The sequence below is a fragment of the Plectrocnemia conspersa genome, unplaced genomic scaffold (assembly GCF_051122295.1).
Source record: "Plectrocnemia conspersa isolate PC_06_02 unplaced genomic scaffold, ASM5112229v1 ptg000006l, whole genome shotgun sequence".
Taxonomy (NCBI): domain Eukaryota; kingdom Metazoa; phylum Arthropoda; class Insecta; order Trichoptera; family Polycentropodidae; genus Plectrocnemia; species Plectrocnemia conspersa.
Genome location: NW_028277170.1, coordinates 23,034,289 through 23,053,232, shown reverse-complemented (window position 1 = coordinate 23,053,232; position 18,944 = coordinate 23,034,289). Strand labels below are relative to the sequence as shown.

The window sequence follows — 18,944 nt, the reverse complement described above, 5'->3', positions numbered from 1 at the left end:
GAACGAACCGGAAGATGGCAGGCCCTCCCTAAAGAATAAGCCTCACAACAGCCGATTCTAGTTTTGCCGACTGGCAAGACTAATAGCAATTAAACAGTTTGCGTTGGCAACTTTAAGTGGCATACGGCCATACGGGCGAATGACTTTTTGGCAGGGAAGAGTGAACTTTGATTTAAATAAAGTGCTTTCTCATTTTAATTTAATATAAAATAATTTGTAACAAATTAAAATTTTAAATTTTTTGACTCATAAGTAAATGTTGTCAGAAATTTATTGTATTTTTAGATTTGAAGTTTAAATAATTTTAAAAAATACTATTTGTATTTCGCATAATTTTATGGGAGGGGGAAATTAAAATTAAAGCAATTGTTTATATTCAACTATTTTTTTTATTAAATAAAAACATTTTTTAACAAGCGTTTTAAAAATAACAATGTTACAAGAAAGAAAGAAAACAGATCCCGTGGGGTGAGGTGAAGTATCTAAGCCCGCCCCATGCCACGTGGACATGACTATGCAAATACGCGATATTTCCATTCATGTATATCAAGATATGTACCAATGATAGGTTGATACATATGAATACTTAAAATTAAAATATATTTAATGAGATCCTCAGTTTAAGGTAAAATGCAATAAACATTTTTTTTTGTTTAAAAAAAGAAAATATATTTTTGACAATAATTTCTATTATAAAAGGTAATTGAAATATACCGTAACTTAATATATTATTATAGATATTATTTGTTATATATCGTATAAAATTTAATTACCTAGTTTTTATGTAATATTTATCTACAATAGTAGCAATCTTCAAATTATCAGGTATTTATATTTCGGAGGGTGCTTTATTTACTTAATATTGTAATTTAGTTTCTAGTATTTCCTATGCTTTGTAATTACATCAAACCTTTAATTCATTAATATTGGTTCCTTATTTTAATTTACAACTTATGTTTTGAATTACTTTTATAGATAAATGCTTCATTATTGTATTGTATTAATTTATTACTACAATATTTTGAAGCGTAATTCTATCGTGGTGTTCTTTATTTTATTTATTCAATTTATTTTAAAATCCCAGTATAATACTAAGCTGCAAAACAATTTCCGCGATTCTTAACCGAAGTCATCAGGTATTTACGTGTCTTAATTATGTATCCCGAAAGTAGGGAAGCAAACATTATTACAGGTATTATAATTTATTAATAGGTGATTTGTTTTTAAATTTGTTTGTTTAACATTTCCCTTTCGGCTTGATCCAATAATCTTAGTAATAATCCCCATAAAAAATATTTTATTAGATATACCTAAATAAATCAGAACATAATTTTTACGGCCAAGGAGAAGATATAATTTAACCTTTATTTAATCATTTTAATTGAAATTATTTATATTATTTTAACCCTTTGAATAACATTATCTATATGAAATATCCAAGAAAAGTATTTTGGAATGATAAGTTTGTAATACATTTTAATTTTAGCTAATTTGTCAACAGCAATAGCCTTTTTTCTTCTAGGAGAAAATAAATTAAATCAGTATTTTTTATCAGATTATTTTTTAAACAAATAAAAACATCGCTTAACAAGCGTTATCAGAAAGCAATTTTACAAAAAAGAAAAAACTGTCTTTGTTCTCTATTACCAGAAGATCAAATATAATGAGGTTAAGTCCGTAAAGCCATCCAGCGCCACGTGTACAGGACCATGTAAGTGCGCGTCATTTCCGGTCATGTATATCACGATATGTAGGTACCGATAGGTTGTCATAAGGGACTGTGGAATGGGGGGACGCCATAAATCCACCCAATGCCACGTGGACACGATTATATGAGTGCGCGCCATTTCCAGCCACTTAAATCGCAATATATACCTAATAATGGTTCGCTAAATAATAGTAATTAAAATTAAAACACATGTGGAATAAAATACTTTAAATGACATTAACAGTTTTAGGTAAATTGCAGTAAAAATATGTATTAATTTCAGAAGGGAGCTTCCAGAAGAAAAATATAATTAAATTTTGCCATTACTCTCTATTAAAAATATTAGTTTTTGTATATAAAGTGACCAGACGTCCACTTTTGAAGAATATTGTCATATTTTGTCCTTCTCGGATAAAAAATTTATGGGATGATTTTTTAGTCTCCTCCTTTGATATTTTTAAAATCTGGTCACCTTATTCTAAATATAACGTATCGTATTATATTATTATAAATTTTATTGTATATCGTACAAAATTAAATTAGTTGCTCCTATATTAATCAGTATTTATTATATTTATTACAGTTCTTTATTTACTTCATCCAATTGTTTGGGATCTATTTTTAATTTACTGTTTAACATTGAGCTTGCGGGTAAAAAACATTTGTTGCATTTTTTAATGAAAAGTTTGCAGGGTCTAAAGTCGTCGGGTATTTACGTGCCTTAATTATGTATCTCTAAAGTGGAGAAATAAACATTATTTCAGGTATTATGATTTTTGAAGTATAATTTGTTTGCTTAACATTTCCCTTTCGAGTTGATCCAACAATTTTGGTATAAAAGCCCATTACAAATATGTTATTAGGTACGACTAAATAAATCAGTTCATTTCTTTTACGACAAAGGAGAGGATATATTTAAGCCCCTATTTAATCATTTTAATTTAATTCTTATTTAAAATATTTTAATCTTTTGAATTACATTATCTTTATGAAATATCCAAGAAAGGTATTTTGAAATGATAAGTTTGTAATACATTTTACTTTTAGTTAATTTGTGAACAGCAAAAGTTTTTTTCTTCTACGAAAAAATAAATGAAATCAGTATTTTTTCAGATTATTTTTAAAACAAATCGTTAAACAAGGATTAACATAAATCAATTATACAAGAAAGAAAAAACTGTTTTTGTTTTCTATTATCGGCAGATCAAATATAATGAGGTTAAGACCGCAAAGCTACCCAGCGCCACGTATGCAAGTGCGCGTCATTTCCGGTCATAAGGGGCTGTGGAATGGGGAGGCACCATAAATCCGCCCAGTGCCACGTGGCCACGACTACGTGAGTGCGCGACATTTCCAGCCATATACATCGCAATATGTACCTAATAATGGTTTGCTAAATACTAATATTTAAAATTAAAATTGATGTTGGATAAAACACATTTAATGACATTTACAGTTTAAGGTAAATTGCAATATTTTTTTTTATTTCAAAAAAGAACTTTCGAAGAGAGAAGAAAATATAATAATACCATTACTCTCTTCCAAAGAGAGAAGAAAATATAATTATACCATTACTCTCTATTTTAAATATGAATTGTTAAATATAAGGTGAGCATGCGTCCTCTTTTGAAGAACGTTGCCCTCTTTTTCTCTTCTCGAACAAAAGTCCCGAGATGATTTTTTTTAGTATACCCCTTTAATATTATCAAAATCTGGTTATCTTTTTATATAACGTATCGTATTATATTAATATAAATTTAGGGAAGGTTGCTGGTGACGGGTGGCAATTAGACACAGATTGAGCCTCTGCAGTAGTATTTTTATTGAAGATATGTTTACATTGCAAAAGGGCGGACGCGAGAAGATGCGTCCGAACACTAGAAAGGCTGCCAGTGTAGAGAGAAAATCGTCATGCCAATGCTACTCTAGTGCCGACCAGTTTTTGGCTATTACAAATATAAAATCGGCTCCCATATAAATATTATTTGTTGTATACAGTAGTGACCAGGTTTTGAAAATTTCAAAATTAAAAAGAGGACGAGATCATTTCTTTCACGGAAAAGTAGGGGGATATAATTTAACTGTAGTTATTTTAACCTTTTGAATTAAATTGTTTGTATTAAAATATCCAAGAAAGGTATTTTGAAATAATTCAGTTTGTAATCAATTTTAATTTGTCAACAGTGAAAGCTTCTTTCTGAAAGCTAGTCACTTTTTTAGTGACTAGCTATTTGTTGAACCATTTTTTAATCATGTTAATTTTATTTTAGTATTAACTATCGCTCGATGGGGATTTTTATGAAAGTATATAATAATTTTGTCGTCAATAAACAGAGCAGTGATATCGTTTCTTAGCGGTTTAATTAGAAAGTCAATCGTAAATATTATAAATAATAAAGAGAAATATTTTAATAATATTAACGTATTCGATAACTATTGTAGAAGGAATCGTAGAGTCCATATTCGGTTTATGAATATTTACTGCGTCAGCTAGCTTCTACGTAGTTGGAAAGTATAAACAAACGACGAATTTATATCGCTTAAAAAGTAATCGATGAAAGTATTTTAAATGATCTGTCAAAAATATAATAATATTTGATGATTTTTTAGGTAGAAATATTCTCACTACACCATGCAGATATTGATAATCAAAAATAATATAATTATGTGCGTTATACCTCTCAATGTGGATAAAATAGACAGGGGTCTTTCAGACACAAGTTTCTTTGTAAATATATGTTAACAAGAAAAGTGATTGGAGTAGTATTAAATATTTTAATACTATAATTTTTTTATATAAATTTGTAACTAAAATTATGTGTCGTTTTTTCTACATAATTATTTTTCATGTATACCTCCTTTTTTTAAATCAATATTCCGTTTGCATACTGTTGAAAATTGTTATATAATTGTATATTTTTTCGCATATTAATATTGTAATTATTTTATGTTAATAATCGATTGTTGTTTTCTATTTCATAATTATGCTCTTCGTTTCAACTTCTTTATATATAACTTTTTTAATATCTGCTATTTTTATGTTTAATCTTTTTTATTCTTTGCAAGTATTACATGACTATTTCTTTAAACAAATAAATTGTGAAAAATGTTGTGAATTTATTTTATTAATTTATTTAGCTTAATAGCTAATTTCTACATCAAATAATTTTTAATTAAACATATATATAATATATAACATAAACAGAAAAAAAGACTTAATATTATATTTTATTTTTTAATGCACGACGGTGTTTTTTTTATTCCATTTAGGAAACCCGTTACAGTTTTATTTTTGCGGATTGTCCTATGAACATTATGATACAAATTCACACCTTCGTACATAATTTACCTAGCCGAACTCATTTTATTATACCTAGCTATCCTTAAATTTTCTCTATTTCTAGTATTAAATCTATGTACATCTTTATTTCCATTAAATATTTATTAAAATACTCTGGTAACATATTATTTTCTAACTTATATATAAATACTAAAACATTCATCTTCAATATTTCTTCAACATTTAACCATTCCAATCTATCAATCATACTTTTACAACTAGTAAATCTATTTTTATTTAAGACTACCTCATTGCCCTATTTTGTAATTTTTGCAACATTTGTTTATCTAATTTATTAAACATATCTACTATTGTTATGTAAAAAGTAATATTTAAATTAAACATTAAATTGTAAAAATTTATATAATAATTAAACTTAATGTTATATTGGGCACATCTCGGGCACCACGCCAGCATCTCGCAGTTGCATTAGGCTCGGGAGTTTCAGCCCATGAGCAGCTGAGATCAAACCCAGCCTGGCGTTCGCTCCGGAGTACTGCGCACTCCGGCGCTAGGCCAGACCTCCTTCCTTGGTCGTCACGATTGACGACCGTGGACGGGTTATATATGTAACGTTGTAGAAATTCATATGAGTTATTTTAAATAAGCTTATAAGATTCCATAGATTCAAGATCAGTAGGATCTTGCAGTCGCCTTTGAACATATATTTTAAATGACGTCCCTGAAATTTACCAAAACGAAATTTAATTCAAAATATTTGATAGCAATTTTGTCGCATCGCTTCTAGTTTCAAACATCAAATCTGGAACTTCAGATTTTTTAAAAGTATGACTAACAAGTCCAGACAATGATATGATATAATAATTAAGCGAGGATACAAATATATGAATTTTTAAATTAATTTCTAAAATGTCAGTCGTGAGCGCTTAACTTTTTGATTTTTACGTTTCTTCTGCCATATAGTGATAATATTTAGGTTAGTAAATGAGTTGTTGTATACACCAAAGTATATAAACAAAAGAAATTAAGACCATTATTGCATCAAAAAAAATCACCTTGATCATTCCATTCCGAGCGACGACTCGCAATAAATCAGCCAACGGGTAGCTTATAACTGTGTAATTTCTTGGATGTTATCTAATAGACGAGATTTAACAATGATTATAAATATATGATTGTATACCTGGAATAATCGATAACCAACATATTTAAGAGTAGCTTATTTTTAGTTCCGATGTGGCAAAATATGTATCTACGTTAGGGCTTTTTATCAATTTTTGTTCTGTGCAATCATTTTTCTTACAGAACAGACAAATTTAGGATATTCAGTTACATTAAACTTATGTAGTATGTTCTTTATATAAATATAATACTTGCTGACAGTGACTTCATGGGATGAGATAATTCATTTTTTGTTTATATACACCCATTCTACGTTGTCGCCATATAGGTCATCAAATTGTTCTATCATTGCTTCTGAAAAATATTTAAAACAGATAAGACTTTTATCAAGAGTGAAACATTAAACACATTATTACTACTAATATAATCCATAAATGAAATTTAAACAACTAAAGAAAAAAAATTAATGGAAATTACCAGAGGATTTAACACGTAGATTGGGATTTCTTCTTTAACTGATAAGTTGTCGCAATACGTAATGTTTAAATTGTTTGCCATACGTATCATTAGATCTTTCAATGCTTCTGAAAAATAATTAAATGATACTATACAGTGAATGAATATCAAATTTTTAATTTTTACTACTACACTAATCATACCATTGTAATATGTTCAATTAACTTTGGTATGTATATCTTTAATTGCCAAATCACTGCTGTTTGTTTTCTTGCATTTGATCCTAGAAAGTAAATAGTAATTATCCATATATCGAAACACTTACTGGCATACTCATAATTTAAAGTTTTATTTATAGTCTATAATTCCAAGTGCTACATCATTTAGTATCATTTCAATTAACACTGTGTGGAAAAGATTCACTGTGATTATAACATATTTCACTGTTTATTTAATCGCATTCAACTGCGCGCGGAATGTGTTTGACAGATGGAAGTTGTCATATGAAAGCAAATTTACCAATAGGGAAGTCCTGGATGCGCGATTGAGAACGAACTACGCTATTGATTTTATCGATTCAAATTGTGAAACACATATCAAAATATATAGAAAAACCATCTAATCAAGTTTAAAAAAAAAACAGAATAAAAAAAATATTACTTGAGAAAAATATGTTTGATTTATAAGGGATTTTTAATATGATATAAATAATGTGTATTTGAATTAACTTCTGCATACAGAAGAAAGGTGTAATTAAATTTTAGCGCATTTTGTCAATTTTAAGCAATTAAAACTTTTAGAAAATTAAAAAAAAAAGTTTTAAAAAATCATTTTTAACAAAAAAGTCACAAAATAAGTACTATTTGCGCTATCACAATCAGGAACGTCCCGTGGGTATAGGCAAGTAAAGAGCCTAGGAGCGACAAATGATCACAGAACAAGTTTTTAAAATGGTAAAATATTCTTAACACATGAATTTAGTTTACAATATTTATCACTGTCTCTAAAAAATATCTAAGCATACATCTTCAACGGTAATAATATTGAGTGACCGATGGGGCATAAATTAATACAACTTACACAATCTTACAATTACAATCACAAAAATCTATTGTGGCATCTTTGGTGCAAATTAATAAAGACGAGCGAAAATTTTAGCAAAAAATACTGTAAACATTTCAGGCGCCCATGCTACACCGCTTTGTCAGAGAATTTCGCAAGAGAGAGATTCTCCCGTTTCTCTCGCACGAATTCGCTTGTATGTGTGCAAGCGAGATGCATAAGTGTGTGCTACAGAGCAAAAGCGCACGCATCAGACGGCGTTTCAATTGTGCGTCAGTATTTGTTTGCTTAACGTCGGGAGAGTAACGTCGAAACGTAGAATATTCCTGCGCTTCTCAATCATTTTTCGAATTAACAAGTATATTTAATATTTTTACTTCGTTATATAATTTGAATATAAACTAACTTTAGTTTAAGTAATAGTTATAGCGATGGCCGAAAGATATAATGATTCCGATGAATCGAATCTCGAAATCGAAGGTGTAGAATTACTCTCGGATAACGATGACGTGATTGAAATGTTCGAATCGGAATCAGATGAAAATTATTGCAATTATGAAGTAAGTATTTTTCAGGTTTACATTGGAAATAATTATTAATTATAAAATCTGTAATAATAAATATTTATTATTTATAGTTCTCATCAAATATGCCAGATTCGTCGGTGTGTAATAAAAACACGAGACATCTGTATAATGTATGATACAAAAATGTTATTATGATAAAAAATGTAACAAATATATATTATTTTGCAGGAAACTTTTTATATATCAAAGTCGGGGCATGTTTGAAGCTCACTTGACTATCTTCGCCTTCAAATGATTCTGACTATGTGTATGAAACATGTTTAATTAAAAGGGAGAAAGATCTGTGTAAGAGTATGTTTGGTTTTGCTGATAGTATGTGCTTGGTGTCTTATGTTTAAAAAATATACACGTTTCTATTGCGCAGTATAGAAGTTTTTAACATATATAGTGAAAGCTGCAAAACCAAACGACCAACAAATTTTTATAACAGAACAAAAGGCGGAGTTGAGACAAAATGACAAAATGATGTTAAGACATTTTTTTTAAATGTAACCGGTATGTATTTATTTGATAATAATATAAGCTTTTAAAATTACATTTGCACAGAATATGGCTCGTAAGGATTTTTGTCAACAATTTACACATACAATATGTAATGTAATTAAAAAATATTTGGAAAAATAGTAAGAGCGCTATTTTTAACTCATAATAACAGCGTACAAATCAGGCGCGTACGGTGAGATACTTTCCCTTTCGCTCGCTCGCGTGTTAAGTGACGGGAGTGAGCGAGAGATAAGGACGTGCGTTCCGTGCGTTCCACACGCACGCAACGCGCACGTAGCACGTGAACGTACGCGCCTGCTAGTACAGTGAAATATACTTTACTCTTTAAGCTTTACTAAAATAAGAAACCCACAGTGTTGTGTGAGTCCCTTTTAACCCTTTGTTTTATTCTTGAGCGCACAACATCGATTTAAAATATTAAAGATTCCATGTGTTTGAATTCTGATCACGGGTAAAATATGGAATTTCAGCATTTAAAAATTGTAAGCTTACTTAATCTAAATACATATATAAACAAACCTGTTCTTATTTACTGTAATATAACATGAATAAAAAACAGTGTATCACCCTCGCGGATTTGGTGACGTATTTCGTACATAGACACACACCACTCCGGCCCTCATAGCACACATACCAAATACATTAAGGGTTGCCGCTTAAACCATTTACCGATATAATTAAAAAAAGCTTATAATAAACAGATGTCATAAAAACAAGTTTAAGCTTAACGATTTATTGTTTGTTCATGTCCGCTGTATAAACTACCGACTCCCAGCTACATAATTAAATAATTTTATTATAAAAAAATAGATTAGTTGAAGCTCCCTGAAAAGTGTATACATAATGTATTATAAAACGTGTACATTGATTTGCTAGATCATAATTTTTTCCATAGCTATACAAAAATAAATATTTCATAATGCTATACGGGGAACGCTATAGGAGAGACTGCCGCATAGGAAACTTCGCTATAGGGGGGTTTACTGTACAGTTAATAAATAAACATTGAATTGAAGTTCCGTAATGAATACCTGTGTCATCCATAGCGGTGTACTGTTAGAGCTCGCCCGCGTGTTACAAAACACTGAATAAAATGCATAATTTTAAATATATATAATCACTGTTATACCTCAAATTATAATAATAATAATAATTATAATATTGTATACGCTTAGTATGTATACGAAATGATTTTTGAGTCAAATATAGCCAGTCATATCTTTCTAGTTTCATTTAAGGATGGAATAGCGTAGTCCGTAACGTCTCAGACTAGTAACTCTGAAGTTGCGGATCCCAGCCCCGGCAGCGGCAATCCAATTTTTATTTATAAAAAATGCGCTACAATAAAAATATCGACCCCCAAGTGCAGTGGCATCTATTGGTTATAATTTATATTACACGTAAAATTATCAATATAGATAAGCATTCTCCGTTTAATTCTCTACTCTGAAAATCGTATCGCTTTGTATGAACGGTGTATAATACACGTAAACAAAGGAATATATTTAATTATAATAATAAAAATCAAAATTGAATTTGCTCAATTGCTTTCCGAGGCACTGGTAATGCGTTCTGTTGTTTCGACCAATGAAAAATAAATATTCAAATATAAAACAAAATGGCCGACAGTAACGTGACAACAGTTTTAAATAATTATTATTTAATAATAAAATTTTGCTACGCGACAATAATTTTCATTATTTCGTCATTAAACTGAATATAAATAATCGGATTGCAAATTAACTAGGTATGTTATAACTATGAAAATTAAATATATACGTATTGTGAGGATTAGAAGAATACACTGATTAAACATGTATTGTATAAATATACTTAGTGTCTACTTTTTGTCTTAAGCAACATATTGGGTGGTCGATATTTTTAGTTTATTGTTTTTTTTTTCTTATTAGTAAATTTAATTTAAAACCGAGTTTTATATTTACACATAAAACATTTTTTTAATTATGAAGTATATGGTGCGACTATATAGTGTAATTAAAAAAAACGTTATGACTAAAATTTGAATTTATGATAAAATTGTGTTATGTGTAATTTATATCAGCAAACTATTTTTATATAGTTTTTTAAATAAAAAACATTGTTTTAAGAAAACGAGCATTCAAACACACACAATGATTTATAATCGCCCATATTGAACCAACACAGGTAATCGATAGCGTCAGAAAGGTATAACAAAATGTTTTTATTATTAGTCATATTTCTGAGCGAATGTGTAACAGATGCTATTTATTATTATTATTTAACTACACTGCAAACTAAGGAGCGAAATGTTCGAATTGATAATGAACGAAACGATTATTATCGATTGGATCGATAATAGTCGATAACGATAAATGAAATTTATTGTATGAACGATATTACCGTTTGTGTAATATAATGAACGATATTAATCGATAACAACGTTTTTTATAAATGAATATCGTTTAATATAAATAATATTGTTTAATATTCATATAAATAACGATAAATTTCGTAATTTTCGTACGTAATAAAAAAAATCAATTTTGTTAACAAAATTATCTGAAATGACCAGTTATAAATTAAAATGACCAGAATATTAAATAATAAATATATCACTTTAATCTTTAAAGCCACAAATTCACAAATATTAAAATTAAAAAAAAATCCCCTTATCTTAATCACTTTTTAAGATACATTGATGCATTCACAGCAATGTAAGTCTTCAATCAGTTTCTGTATCTGCCTCTGATTCTGTGTAACTTGCACTGATAGACTCTAAAGGACCAATGCTGACAACATCATCTGGAGCATACTTTTTTTTTTTAAGTTTTACGTAACTGTCTTTGAGCTTTTCCTGGATTCACATTCACAGTGTTGCGGGAGTCTTTACTTGCTTCACTGGATGCAGAACCAGCACGACTTCTTGGGGTTAAAAATTATGGCCCATTCTCCTCATCCTCCCTCTCTCCGACAGATATTTCTTCAACAATAGGAATTCCAATGTTGTATTTTTATATATAACCTTATTCTCTGAGATGGGTACTTCTCGGGCACCACGCCCGCGTCCCGCAGTTGCATTAGGCTCGGGAGTTTCAGCCCATGGGCAACTGAGATCGAACCCAGTCTGGCGTTCGCTCCGGAGTACTGCGCACTCCGGCGCTAGGCCAGACCTCCTTCCTTGGTCGTCACGATTGACGACCGTGGACGGGTCTACCGTCGCGAAATGCTGTTGATGGTCTCCGGCATCACTAACCGTTGGAGACGGAGTTGGATAGGGGAAATGGAGGGGAGAGGGTGGTTTGCGGGCAGTCGCGCTCCGCTTACCTTGGGTCTCTCGGAAGAGAATAATAAAAGACAACCTGAAAGAAATAGGGGTTCTTTTTATCATCTACTCTTTATTTTAAAGTTTTTTTAGTTTGGCGGCTTAGGCATGCTCCGATCGAAGGAGCACGTGTGGGGGTCCTAAAAAGGGTTTGTTTTTGAAAGTATCCCGCATTAGGACACAGTGAAGCGGTTAAAGAAGGTTTTGGTGGTTCTTCGGGAGATGTTCCTAGCGGCGCCCTGTTGAACCATGTATGAGCGCTAAAAGTAGAAAGCAATTAATCGGGAAAAAAAAAAAAAAAAAAAAAAAAAAAAAAAAAAAAAAAAAAAAAAAAAAAAAAGGAATTATATAGTATTTGCGACGAGCGCTCTAATGTGGGCGAACATCTTCGCGAGCGGAATATGCCTCGCAGAAGTGCTCGAAAGCCCGAAAGTTCTTTTTAGACGCAACGAAGTTTTGATGGGTTAAGGGACCTTCGCCCTCTAGCTCAAGAGCGAAGTGGAGCTGCGTTCGCTCCTCGTCGAGGAGTGGGCAATCCCACAGGATGTGCTCTGACGTCTGGTCGTCGTGGCCGCAGGGGCAGTCGGCGTCGTCTCTTAATTTGAAACGACGTAGATATGCTCCGAAAGCTCCGTGTCCGGTAAGGAACTGTGTGGTTGCGAATCCGCATCTCATCCAGCGCTTCTCGAGGCGACTTTTCACCTGCGGAAAGAACTTAAAAGTTAGGCGGCCAGTGGCGGCGGTGCTCCATCGCCTCTGCCACTCGTCCAATGAGGCCTTTCGAACGCTGTGTTGGATCGCTCTTTCCGTATCCTGCAATTTAGACACGTTCAGCGTCGGTTGGATCGTTACTTGTCCGACCGTTGCAGAACGGCTCCTTCTTAAGTGGAAGGTCGCGGACCTTCGCTGTGCGACTAAATCTATGGGTTCGACTCCGGCCAGAATGAGGCGAGCCGAATTTGGAGCCGTGTTGTAACACGCTGTTACCTGTTTCAGTGATGCCGTCTGAGACCCTAGCAAGAGAAGTTGAGGGTGGCCTCGCGATGCCCTCTCGGCGAAAGCACCGGCTGCGTACGTTATTATTGACACATAAATCGCCTTGTACATAGTCAATTTTGCGCGAAAGTTTAACCCCCAATGGCGGCCCCCCAATCTTAGTAGTTTTCCCATCGCGTCGCGACTCTTCTGGGCGGCCAGTCTAAGGTGGGCGGCGGGGTCGAATCTATAAGTTATATTGTAACCCAAGTAGCGGACTCGCGGCTCGAATTTTATGTATTGCCCGTTCATCGAAAAGCGAGGGGGACGACCCTTGTCAAGCGATCCGTTAAGCATCACCGCCACGGTCTTGTGGGGAGCGAAGGAGAGTTTATTCTCCTCACCCCATTCTTGCAAGCGCGTCAAGGCCATCTCAGCCTTGCTCTCAATCTCTGATCTGCTGTTGGCGTTAACCAGAAGCAGGAGATCGTCGGCGTACGCGATGAGGTCGCAGTGCACGGGAAGAGGGGTTCCTAGAACTTCATCGAACATAACGTTCCACAGCAGGGGACCGAGGACGGACCCCTGCGGGCAGCCTCTTTCCAAAGATTTCCAAACAAGCGAAGCTCCAGCGTCGATTACAACTCTGCGCCTCTCGAAATAAGACCTGATAACCTTTACCAGGTCTCGCGGAACATTGCGGCGTTTTAGTCCCTCAATGATGGCCGGCCACCACGCATGATCGAACGCTCCCGAGATGTCGAGGAGCACAGCTACTGAATATTTGCCCGGAAGGGTGTCTATTTTTGATTTTAAGTAATGCATTGCGTCTTCGGTGCACAAACCTGGTCTGAAGCCAAACTGGCGCTTCGAGAGAGGAGCCTTCGCGCGGAAATGGTCCTCGAGCCGGGCTACAAGGACTTTTTCAAAAAGTTTTCCCAGAGCAGGGAGGAGAGTTATCGGGCGGTAAGCTTTAGGATCTGAAAGATTGGACTTTCCCGGCTTCTTGATGATTATCATCTTCCCGGGCTTCCAAGTGTCCGGGAAGGTGCCCTCGGACCTGCAACCTTCTAATACGGTGGTGATGATGGGGCCCGCGACCTTCCAAGATTTCCTGATGAGATCACTGGTTACGCAGTCCAAGCCGGGAGACGCCCTTGCACGCAAGCGCTTGAGAGCAGCCTCCGTCTCCACTTCGGAGATTGGCGGGGACTCGGGGGACTCAGATGGTTCGTTAAATCGTGCTCGTGTGATAGCTTGCGATGGGGTGTCTGCAGAAGCCGGATCTTCCGGCAGCAGGGCGTTCAGGATGTTGTCGGCAGCCTGGCGGGAATCGATGGCACATATGCCATGCTTGTCGGTGATGCCTGAAAGGGACGTCACTGCGCGGTCCGACATTTTGACGCATCGGTAGTGTGGGCCCCAGGTGTTTTCAGCGCTCTCCTTGGTTACGAAGTCCCTCCAGTGCTTCGTCTTTGCGGACCTAATAAGGGATTTGTAATTATTTGTCGCGGATCTCCAATCTCTTCTTATTGCGATGAAAGGGTCTTCCGGAAGAGTTGAATCGTCGATTCTGCGGCTACCTCGAGCTCTAACTGCTTCTGTAAAAATTCTAAAAGATTTACGCGATGCCCGTCTGGCCCCTGAAAGAGCTGGGTTCCACCATTCCGGAAATATTTTTTTTAACTGTGCGCAGGGCTTACTGCGCGGGATGTTAAGGTCGGCCGCCGACAGAATTGCAATCTGGAGCGCCTCTGCTTTGCTGTCGGGGCACGGGCCCAATCTTTTGGCTGCTCTGTCAAGTTCGATTGACAGATCGACCTCAAAATTTTTCCAGTTGGCCTTACTGAACCGGAACCGCCTCGGCAGCAGGCTCTTGTTTTCTCTTATCGGCTCTGCGGATGCGGGGGCGCTCTCATTTACGTTAAAAGTTATTAGCCTATGGTCGGAGAGGCACGCTTCCGCGTGCACTCTCCAGTTTGATATTGCCAGTGGGCTGGCGAGCGAGAAAAGCGTCGCGTCTGGGGTCGATTCCCCGATCGAGGTAAAAAACGTCGGGATCGAGGGTAGGTCACCCTTGGCGACACTTAGGCCGCTGCTAAGGACGAAGTCCACCACTGTATTGTTCCTTACGGAGTTTCTATCCTCGCGAAGTGAGGTGTCACCCCACAAAGTGGAATGAGCGTTAAGGTCGGCGCCGACGACGACGTTGCGTCCCGCAAGGGCGTCGACAGCTCGAGAGAGTCCGTTTATGTGGCCTTCGGGAGAATCGCCGTACTTGAAGTACGCAGATATACAGTACAAGTCAATGCCCGGTGCGGAAAGATGGATTACGGTGCGCCACCGATCCGAGTATTGACTCAGAAAGGTGACGCACAGGTCGCGATTAAAGACCACTATCGACGCTCCTGCGGGTTGGATCTCGAATATCCTGCACCTCGCGCCGACGCCTATTGTCCTTCCGAATGGGGCGTATGGCTCCTGAAGGAGTGCCACGTCAGTTCCTAAGGCTGCGGCTCTGTAACCAAATTCCGCAGTCGCTTCGCGCGATCTGCGGAGGTTTTGCTGCGCCACGAGCAGCTTGACATATGTCTGGGGAGGATTAGCCATTTGTGTTGGCCATCTCTCTTGCTAAAGCAGCCTTAAAGGCCGGGCAGCATTGATCTCCCGCTCTGTGTGGAAGGGTCTCGTGCTGTCGCCTAAGGCGGCAGCAGGTGGCGCAGTTTGCTGGCTTGTCACGGTTTGCGCACGACGCACTATCGTGCGCCCCGCTTCCGCACCAGTTGCAGGAGGCCTTAAGCGCTCTGCAGAACTTGGCTGAGTGGCCGTATAGGTGGCATTTATAGCACCTTAGGACCCTAAAGTGGTCCCTGATGCGATGAGCCATTAGTCCTATGTATATCAATCCGCTGTTGACCAGCTGGGCACGACATGAGGACGGGAGGGACACGATGACGTGAGAGGTGTCTTTATCTCGCGCTCTCAGTTTCGTAACAAGCTTAGCCGATTTGAGAAAGTCGGCTTTGCTAATAGGCACCTCACCCTCGATGTTCTGTGCAAACATCGAGGTGAGGAACGACTCGCCGGTCACGTCTCCTGGATCGTTCGGGACGTCGTGTATTATTACACGAGGGTCCTTTAGACCCTGAAGGGAGGCCCGTAGTCCGGCCTTCTCAAGGGCCGAGTTGAATCCTACGATTTTCTCGGCCTCGGACCGGTTTGCAACCAAGATACCGGTCGCGTTACCCGCGGCCGGTAGAACTCTCTTTATATGCAGCTTTGAATCTGCGGGGTTTACGGCTTTCGTGAAGGCCGCAATTGCCTCCTTGGAGGTTTTGATTTTATCCCCGATAGGGACGAGTCTCACGACCGATGAGTATGCCATCGGTGAGGGCTGCGGCGCTTGAGGAGACCCCCTCAGCTCTCTCACGAGGCTTGCGGTGGTCGGCTGCTGCGGCTGAATATGACGCTCTATTCGACGAATAGACTGCTCGATTGACGCCAGTCTAGTTTCTGCTCCCTCATTAGAGGGAGAAGAAAGTTTATCCGCTTTTTCGGTTTCCTTCTCATGGAGGGACTTAATTGTCGCCGCTATCAGAGTAAGACTCTGACGAGCAGCGGCTGTGAGGCAGTCGGACGACCGAGCGATCAAGACGATCTTCTCGCACTGGGCAAGAATGCTCGTCTCGGAAGCTGTAAGCTCCAAGGCCTCTTCTGTATGCGGCTTCTGCGTGAGGGCCGGAAAGTCCTCTTTAACGCGTTTTTTGTTCGCGGGGGGCGACGGGGGCGATGTTTGTCGCTTACGCGTTGGTTGCGCCGAAAGGCAGTCCATAAGCTCCTGGATAGAGCTGGAGGAGCTTGAGGAGCTCATGCGACGCGAGGTAGAGGGAACTCCCCTAGAGGGGGCCTCTGGTTTCGATTTTTCCATCGGTTTTTTTAGTGTCTCGGGTGTTGTGACCGGTGTCGAGAGGGATGTTTTTTTTTTGGCTGCGGGTGTTGCAGTCTTCGGTCTCGGGACCGAGACCTTGGCAGCCCCCTTTTTATGGGGGGCTGATGCTTTGCTCATTATGAGCTTTTATATATAAGTAAGAAAAAAAATTAAAAAAAAAAAAAATTAATAAAAAGTAAAAGGGTTCCCGCTGGTTGACGTTCGCTGGAGCGCGGAGGAGGTGATCGTTTGCGCGCGGGAGGGGGGGTCTGCTGTCGAGCGTGGGCCGATGCACGCTCGAGCTGCGTGAGCACGCGGTGATTCACGGCTATGCCGGCGGCCGGGCCAAAAAGTGCACCGAAGCAAATCGATACTTATCGGTTTCTTGTCGGGCCGATTGATGTCTTGATGGGATCAGGTGTTGGTGCGGCCCTTCTGTGCCAAAGATTGACCCAGAATGTGCCGTGTGTCCGCTTTTGGTTGTCGACTCGTTCGGAGCTCGTGAGAACTGCCGCTCGGTTCGGCTACTGGAGCGCGACTGTATTCTCTGAGATGTTACAAGGTTTCCTCTGGCAGAAAAAACCTGTTCACTTGGAGCCGAAGTTGCCGGGACAGCAAGCCATTTTCTGGTTTCAGCCGCCAACAACGGGAAGATTCAATTGTAGTCTTCCCATCAGGTCAAAACATCAATTTTATAAGATGAAGGTCCGGGATAAATCTTAAAGGAGTCCCATAACTTTTCCACTGCCGATTTTGTCTCATACTGAGATTTTTCAGCCATCAACTGATCCATGAAATCCATGTCGTTGAGGGCAGGAGTCCGATATGCTGCCTTGTTGGAGTTTCCTATTCAACCTCTTGAGACGATGGATGTGAGTCAAGAAATCTTCTTAGAGTAGACTCTTCCTTGTTGAGCTAAGTAAGAGGTAATCCTTTATAATACGGGTAAAGTAGATTGGAAATATGTATACATGGTGCTCTTTAGTGCTACGTTTCGGCAAAACTCGTTCCATTTGTCTCTGAAATTCAGTGATGAATTCTTTCGTGAGTTGTGTTAGATCAGCAGCTAGCACTTTTTCAAGATAAGTTTTCTGGTTGAATCCTCAGCAGAAACTCCCTTACTCACATCTTTAACTTTTTCTAGTACCAGGACTAAACTTCTACGTTGGAGATTCTAAGGGCGCATAGGTTAGCATTGTTTTATTTTGAACTTTCCCGCCAAACGATAATATCGTTCATTATCGATCACGATCGTTAGAGATCGATAATCAAAAAAAGCATTATCGTTCATTATCGATATCTAACGATAATGAAAATTATCGATCATTATCTTTACTCAATCGAAATGAAACGGATTCGATCCTTACTGCAAACCTATTTTTAAATGATACAAAATATTATTTTATATGTTGCACACTTTTTGGTATTTTTTATGTTTTATTAAAAATTAGTTAATTGTAAAACTATTATAATACGTAATAAAATATGTATTTTATCATTATATAGCTAAGTTTTAAACATAATCTTAAATTATATAGAATATTTAGTTTTATCATTAAATATCTAAGTTTCAAACTTTAAATAATACAAAATGTTTATTTTTATAAATTGTAAATGTTTAGTAGTTTTTTTGTAGTTGGAACCATTTTGAGCAATAGTTACAAAATCTTAAATATTCGATATGTAGTGCGCAAATTCACACCGCATATCTCTCGGATGCGCACATGCGATATCATCACATTTATATTGTACACAATAGTTTTAATTTTAAGTATTAGATTTAAGAATAGATTCAAATAAATCAGAATAATAGTTAAAATGCAAAAAGTTGGTCCGGTATTCACACACTCGCTAGCTTTGGTACCTCACGTCAGTGAGGGACCGACAGAATATATTATTTGAATATGGATCATTAGCAGCTTCGTTTTGGCGCCGTTTCAATCTTGCGCCCATTTGCTACGCTACTAATTGGTATTCTAAATATATTTATGTTTCAC

The 18,944-nt window shown here is 36.9% G+C and overlaps 1 long non-coding RNA gene across 1 annotated transcript; it reads right to left on the bottom strand.

Annotated features, from left to right (window-relative positions):
- Nucleotides 1-4,847: 4,847 nt before the first annotated feature.
- LOC148234547 (uncharacterized) lies at nucleotides 4,848-7,068 on the bottom strand. The gene is made up of 6 exons (XR_015810031.1): nucleotides 6,913-7,068; nucleotides 6,791-6,870; nucleotides 6,609-6,715; nucleotides 6,383-6,485; nucleotides 6,065-6,146; nucleotides 4,848-5,730 (listed from the first exon to the last, which is right to left on the bottom strand). It is a non-coding gene; the product is annotated as an uncharacterized LOC148234547 (long non-coding RNA).
- Between the last annotated feature and the right edge of the window lie 11,876 nt (nucleotides 7,069-18,944).